Source organism: Vombatus ursinus, unplaced genomic scaffold (genome assembly GCF_900497805.2).
Source record: "Vombatus ursinus unplaced genomic scaffold, bare-nosed wombat genome assembly UNPS02014772.1, whole genome shotgun sequence".
NCBI classification, from domain to species: Eukaryota; Metazoa; Chordata; class Mammalia; order Diprotodontia; family Vombatidae; genus Vombatus; species Vombatus ursinus.
Window position 1 is genome coordinate 25189232 of NW_020954550.1, and position 8197 is coordinate 25197428.

The 8197-nt window shown below is 33.0% G+C and overlaps 1 pseudogene; it reads left to right on the forward strand.

Annotated features, from left to right (window-relative positions):
- Positions 1 to 904: 904 nt before the first annotated feature.
- LOC114044042 lies at positions 905 to 1303 on the forward strand (annotated as a pseudogene).
- Positions 1304 to 8197: the final 6894 nt, after the last annotated feature.

Below are 8197 nucleotides of genomic sequence, written 5' to 3' on the forward strand. Positions count from 1 at the left end.
AATTTCACTTTGATAGTTGAATGTTGACTCAGTTAAGATGGACATTTTGTTTTAGCGTATTTAATACTAAGCCCATAAGGGATAGCCTAGAATTTCTCTCCAAATTATTTCACTTAGTGGATATGTTTGCTTATCTAGTTGGACTGAATGACCTCAAAGGTCCCTTCTAGCTCTACATAATACAACATAACAATAAGAGCAACAACAAAAGCAATAATAGTGATTTTCCTACAACTCTTTCTTTGGGGATTCCACTGGGCACAGAGATGAAAAGAAGTAAACAACAACAACAATAATAGCAATCAAAATATATAGTACTTGTACTATACATAGATATATTATCTATATATTATATATGTTATATATGGATATATTATCTTTTATGAGTCTCACAGTAATCTTGTGGATGTAGAAGTGATTATTACCCTCATTTTGTAAATAATGAAACTGAAGCTCAAAGATCTCAAGTGACTTGCTTAAGGTCACATAGTGAGTAAATGTCTAAGGGAGGATTTGAGCACAGTTCTTAAAAAAATCTCCAAAGTATCTGGGGTTTTAGCTACTAAAAGTGTTCTTATGCAGATAGACTTGGAACACTGTACCCATCTGGGAAAGATAGTTAGGAAAATGGAGTTTCCTCCTACTTTCCTAAACTTGCTACCCTTTATACTAGACTGTGCTGCCTTTCTTGTTTTTGAAGTACCACAAAAATGAAAATGGAGGTATCATCAGATATCATACAATTTTAGAATTGGAAGAGAGTTCACAGGTCATCTAATCTAATTTCTTCATTTTTCATTTAAGAAAACTAAGGACCACATATGGAGGTAAAATCAATTCCCTAGGTTTCTGGTCTCCATATTCGCTGTGCAGGAAGCAGGACCACCACATCTGAATCACCACCATGCAGCTGTTTGTCCCTGTGCAGGCTTTGCACCCCTCGAGGTGACCAGGCAATAGACCGTGGCCCAGATGAGGCCCAAGTGGCACCCCTGGAGGGCATCGCTCCCAAGGATTGGTCCTGCTTCTGAGTGGCTCCTTGTTGGTGGATGAAGCCATCTTGGAGCAGTGTGAGGTGAAGCTTCTGTCCACTCTGAAAGTGGCTGCTTGGATGCTAGGAGGTAAAGTCCCTGACTCTTTGGCCTGAGCTGGAAAAGTGAGAGGTCGGAATCCCAAGGTGGCCAAGCAGAAAAAGAAGAACAAGAAGCCTGGGCATGTTAAGAGGAGGATGCAGTACAATCGTCTCTTAGTCAAGGTAGTGCCCACCTTTGGCAAGAAGAAGGGCCCCAATGCCAACTCCTAATCCCCTGAAACTTTGTTTGTCCACAATAAAGCCAGTATGACTCTAAAAAAAGAAGAAAGAAATAATTCTCTAGCTCAAGGCAAGGTCATAGAGTCAGTTATTTATTGACATAAAGAAAGTTAGAACCAGTCTCTTTTCAGTCTAGCATCCTTTCTAATATACCATGTTGCCTTATACATTCCCTTGTATTTTTATACTATTTGATTTCAATTCCATATAAATTTGTGCCCTGAGCTCACTTTTACAAATATTTATATAAGATTTGCATTTTCAAAATTTTAAAAGGAAACTGATTTTTCCATATCTGCTATTTTCCTTTCTTTCTTTTTATTAACTTATCCAGGAAATATGATTGTGACAGCCCAATGGAATAGTTAATGCTGACACCTATTATTAAGCTGGAAATTTTGATGAGTTTTAAAGATGGATCCCTGTGACCTGGAAAAATAAATCAAGGTCATTGCTTGACTCGTGTAAAGTCCCTTCATGCATTTACATTACAATGTAATTATGGCAAACTGATGCATAGTCCTGAAAAAGCTATAATCTACTCATTGTTGATGTGTATGCATAGGAGGATGAATAAATGAATGAGAGAATTTAAGAACAAAAAACAATTCAGCCTTGCAGAGAAGAAGCTATTGATTCATTGTTTTGAAGGTTGATTGAGTTCCTCAGGATAGACCTTTTACTGTAGGTATTAGTAATGGGTCAAATATCTGTGGGGATTTTCTAGTTATTGTGATTGAACCCAGGCTTTGACATTCCCAGTTGACCAACATTTCACACACTTTTAAAAATCATGCTTCTCAAGCATTTTATAAACTTCAGAGGTAAGATCATGAACAATTAACAATTTCAGACATGAACACTTTCTCTGATCATTTCCATTGTTTCATATATCTATGCCTTACAAAATTTGGAAGAAGTTATTAAAAGGACAAGCAGTTAGTATGGGGAAATTCTAGGATGATGTAAAAAAGATGACAAATTGTGCGAAAAGGGATGTTATATTTATTGAGGCCCAATCTCTATTATACAGGGGACAGAACCAGTCATATTTAATTTACCTTTTTTCCCCTCCTGTGGTCAGAGGTCTTTGAGCATAATATGAAGTTATGGTGGCCTGAGGAGGTTGCTCCACATATCATGAGACAGTTATACTTAGGAGCAAAGGTGAAGGGAGGTGAGGCAAAGTGGACCTGGAATATCCCCAGCCAAATGAATTTCTTTTTACTTTTCCTTTTTTTCTCATTTCTCTATCCAAAACTGGGCTAGATTTTCTTCATTAAGGGAAACATTCCTCTGTCCGTGGAAGAACCAGAACCTTAGAGGCTGTAACTGAGAAGATTCTCAAAGGTTGGCTGATAATACATAGACCTGACTCCAGAAAGAATAAAGAAGACTTCTGTCCTTCTTCAACTCTAAGACATCCATTTTTCTTCCTAGTAGAATGGAAAAAACAATGCTACTATTGCATGTCATGTTTTGTAATAATTATGTGTTTTTAAAAACAGAGGAAGTTAAAGTGTTGGACATTGGCTCACATTCTATACCACCAACAAACCTTGCTTTTTGAAACAAAATCTCATTGTAAATTCTTCCTTAAGGTCAAAACAAGTCAACAAAATACATTTAAAAAGTGCTTACTATCTGCAGATATTATGCTAATTTCTGGGGAAATAATATAAGGAGAAAAAAAAGAAAAGAAAGACACTCCCTATCCTCATAGAGTTTACATTCAAATTAGAGGAGATAACATATACAAGGAGAACTGAAAAAAAGGGGGGAGGAGAGAAGGTAACCATGTGGGAGCATAGTGGTGAAGTTTAGAGAATGAAGGATGATTGGTTAGAAATTTCCTATAAAATTAAAAGTAAACAATCTTTTAAAATATTTTTGTTTATTTCATTAAATATTTCCCAATTACATTTTGAGTTCCAGATTCTCTCCCTGCCTTCCCCTGCTCTTGATATTTTTGTTCTTTTGTTCCTCCAAGTGAATTTTATAATAATTCTCCTATATCTATATAATAATTCCTTAGTTGTTTGGTTGATATGACAATAAATAAGTAAATTAACTTAGCTAGAATTGTCATTTTTATTATGTTGGTTCAGCTTACCCATGAGCAATTAATATTCCACCAATTGTTCAGATTGTGTGTGTATCTGTGTGTGTGTGTGTGTGTTTGTGAAAAGTGTTTTGTAATTGTGTTCATAAAATTCCTGGGTTTCTCTTGGCAGATAGACTACCAAGTATTTTATATTGTCTGCAGTCGTTTTAAATGGAATTTCTCTTCCTATTGCTTCCTGCTGGGTTTTGTTGGTCGTGTATAGAAATACTGGTTATTTTTGTGGATTTATTTTATATCCTGCAACTTTCCTGAAGTTGTTAATTCTTTCAGCTAGTTTTTTATTTGATTCTCTAGGCTTCTCCAAGTAGCTCATATCATCTGCAAAGAGTGATCATTTTGCTTTTTTTTGCCTATTTTTATTCTTTCAACTTCTTTTTCTTGTCTTATTGCAGTTGTTGGCATTTCTAGTACAAAACTGAATGATAATAGGGATAATATACTTCCTTGTTTCACCCTTGTTCCAATTGGGAATGCTTCAAGTTTATCATCATTAAAAATGATGCTTCTTCTTCTTTTAGACAGATACTACTTATCATTTAAGAAAAGCTCTATTTATTTCTATGCTTTAAAGTATTTTATTTTTCCCAATTATGTGTAAAGACAATTTTAATGTGCATTAAAAAAAAATTAGTTCCAAATTCTCTCTATCCCTCCTTGTAATCCTCTCTCCCTCAGAGGATGAGCAATTCAATATAGGTTATACATGTAATCATGCAAAACATATTTCCATCCTAGTCATTTTGTGAAAGATGCATACTTCCCAAATAAAAAATAAAGTGAAAAATGGTATGCTTCAATCTGCATTCAAACTCTGTCAGTTCTTTCTCTGGATCTATATAGCATTTTTCATCATGAGTCTTTTGGAATTGTCTTAGATCATTGTACTGCTGAGAATAACTGTTATTCACAGTTCATCATCATATAATATTGCTGTTACTGTGTACAAAGTTCTCCTGGTTCTTCTCACTTCACTTCATATCAGTTCATGTAAGTTGTTTCAGGTTTTTCTGAAATCAGTGTGCTCCAGTCATTTCTTATAGCACAATAGTATTCTATTACAATCATATATCACAATTTGTTCAACTATCTCACAATTGATGGGTATCCCCTTAATTTCCAATTCTTTGCCATCACAAAAGAGTTGCTATAAATAATTTTGTAAAAATAGGTTTTCTCTCCTTTTTGCTCTCTTTGGGATACAGATCTAGTAGTGGTATTATTGGATCAAAAGGAATAGACAATTTGGTTGCCTTTTGGGCATAATTCCAAATTGATTTCCCTAATGGTTGGATCAGTTCACAACTTCACCAACAATGCATTAATGTCCCAATTTTCCTACATCCCCTCCAACAATTATCATTTTTATTTTTTGTCATATTAGCCAATCTGGTAGATGTGAAATAGAATATCAGCTATTTAAATCTGTGTTTCTCTAATCAATAGTGATTTAGAATATTTTTTCATATGACAATAGATAGCTTTGATTTCTTCATCTGAAAACTGCCTGCTTATGTCCTTTAAACCTTTATCAATTGGGAAGTGACTTGAATTCTAATAAATTTGACTCAGTTCTCTATATGTTTGAGAAATGAGGTATTTATCAGAAATACCTGCTATAAAAATTATTTCCCAACTTTCTGTTATCCTTCTAATGTTGGTTGCATTGGTTTTGTTTGTACAAAACCTTTTTAAATTTAATATAATCAGAATTAGACATTTAATATCTGGTATGACTTTCTATCTCTTATTTAGTCATAAATTCATACCTTACCCATAGATCTGACAGGTAAACTACTCTTTGCTTTCCTAATTTACTTATGGTATCACACTTTATGTCTAAATCATATAGCCATTTTGGCCTTATCTTGGTACATGGTGTCAGATGTTGGTCTGTACCTAGTTTCTGCCAAAGTTTTCCAGTTTTCTCAGCCATTTTTCTCAAATAGTTAGCTCTTGTCCCAAAAGCTTGGGTCCTTGGGTTTATCAAACCCTAGATTACTTGGTCTATTTCCAAAAATAAATAGGCAAAATGGAAAAGAATCTATATTTTTTAAAATGTTTATAGTAGCTCTCTTTGTGTTTGTTGGAAAAGAACTGATATTGCAAGGATCCTCATCAATTGGGGAATGAATGAGTCATGGTACATGATTGTGACGGAATGTTAATCTTCTATAAGAAATGTGAGCTCAATTATTTTAGAAAAACATGGAAAGACATGTAAAATAATGAAGAGAAAAATGAGCAGAACCAAAAGAACATTGTATACAGTAACAGCAATGCTGTTTTAAAAGATACTGAATGAATAAATTATCTGAACTATTATAAATACCCAAATCAACTATAAAGGATATATGAAGAAAGACTCTATCTGTAACCTGAGAAAGAACTGATAGAGAATTTTGAGGATTACTGCTTTATAATACAGTTTGAGATCTGGTAGGGCTAGGCCACTTTCCTTCACATTTTTCCCCATCAATTCCCTTGATATTCTTGACCTTCTGTTCTTCCAGAAGAATTGTTATTTTTTTCTAGCTTTATAAAATAAATTTTTGTACTTTGAATGGTATGGCACTGAATAAGTAAATGAATTTAGGTAGAATTGTCATTTTTATTATATTTGCTTGGTCTACCCATGACTAATTGATATTTTTCTAATTGTTTAGATCTAACTTGATTTGTGTAAGAAGTGTTTTGTAATTGTGTTCATATAGTTCCTGGGTCTTTCTAGTATTTTTAAGTGAAATGGCTATTACAATTTGCCAAAGGGTTTTTCTTCATTCATTGAGATAATCATATAATTCTTTTTGTTATTGATATCGTCAATTATGTTAATAATTTTCCTAATATTGAACCAGCCTTGCATTCCTGGTATAAATCCTATCTGGTTATAGAGTATGATACTTGTGATACATTCCTATAATCTCTTTGCTAGTATTCTATTTAAAATTTTTGAATTGATATTCATTAGAGAAATCAATATATATATTTTTTCTTTTTCTACTGTTGTTCTCCTTGGTTTAGGTGTCAAAACTATATTCTGTCATAAAAAGAATTTGGTAGTATCCCTTTTTTACATTTTTTTCCCAAATAGTTATATACAATTGGGATTGGTTTTTCCTTAAACATTTGGTAGAATTTACTTCTACCAGTTTACCAGATGGTAAATCCATCTGTTCCTTGAGATTTGTTCTTAGGAAGCTAATTGATGGTTTGTTCAATTTGCTTTTTCTAAGACAGGGTTATTGAAGTATTCTTTTTACTCTTCCGTTAACGTTGGCAGTTTATAATTTTATAAATATTCATGTATTTCACTTCATCAATTTTACTGGCATATATTTGGCAAAATAATTCCTAATAATTGCTTTAGTTTCATCCTCATTGGTGGTGCATTTTCCCTTTTAATTTTTGTTACTGGTAATGTGGGGTTCACCTTTCTTATTCAAATTAACAATTTTTGTTCTATTTTACTTTTCTTCATAAAATCAGTTCCTAGCTTTATTTATTAGCTCATTTTCTCTTTCAATATTATTCATCTCTCCTTTAATTTTTAGGGTTTTCATTCTGGTTTTAATTGGGGATATTTTTAGTATTGACATTATTTTTATTTTTTTCTCAATTGCATGTTAACAAAAATTTTAGCATTCTTTTTTTTAAAAAATTGAGTTCCAAATTTTCTTCTTTTTTCACTCCCCTCCTCCCTCCTTGAGAAATCAAACAATTTGATATAGTCCATATACGTGCAGTTGTGCAACACATTTCCTTATTAACCATATTGCAAAAGAAAACTCATACCAGAAAAGAAAGAAAAATCCAAGAATAATAAAGTAAAAAAGAAACTATAGTTTAATATGCATTCAGACCCCATCAATTATTTCTCTGGAGCTAGATGGCATTTTTCATCGTTAAGTCCTTCAGATCATTGTTGCTGAGGATAGCTAAGTTCACAGATGATCTCTGTACAATAACATTGTTATTGTGTACAATGTACTCCTGGTTCTTCTCATATCACTTTGCATCAGTTAATGTAAATCTTACCAGGTTTTTCTGAAAGCATCCTGCTCATCATTTCTTATAGCACAATAATATTCCATCATAATCATGTACCACAACTTGTTCAGTCATTCCCTAAATGATGGATATCACCTCAATTTCCAATTTTTTGCCACCATAAAAAGAACTACTATAAACATTTTTGTATGTATAGGTCCTTTTCCTTTTCTTTTGATTTCTTTGGGTTACAGATCTAGTATTAGTATTGCTGGGTCAAAGGGTATGCACCATTTGATAGCCCTTTGGAAATAGTTTCAAATTGCTCTCCAGAATTGTTGGAGCAGTTCTCAGTCTGCCAACAATGCATTAGTGTCCGAATTTTCCCACATCCCATTCAAAATTTGTTGTTTTCCTTTTTTTGTCTTATTAACTAGGCTGATAGCTATGAGGTGTTATCTTAGAGTTTAATTTGTATTTCTTTAATTAATAGAGATTCAGAGCATTTTATATGACTATAAATAGCTTTGATTTCTTCCTTTGAAAACTACTTATTCATATCCTTTCACCATTTATAAATTGTGGAATGATTTGCAGTCATATAAATTTGACTCAGTGTTCTATATGTTTGAAAAATGAGGCCTTTATCAGTGAAACTTATTGTAAAAAAAAATTCCTCCAGTTTCCTGCTTTCCTCCTAATCTTGACTGCATTGGTTTTATTTGTGCAAAACCTTTTTAATTTGATGTAATCAAAATTATCTGTTTTACTTC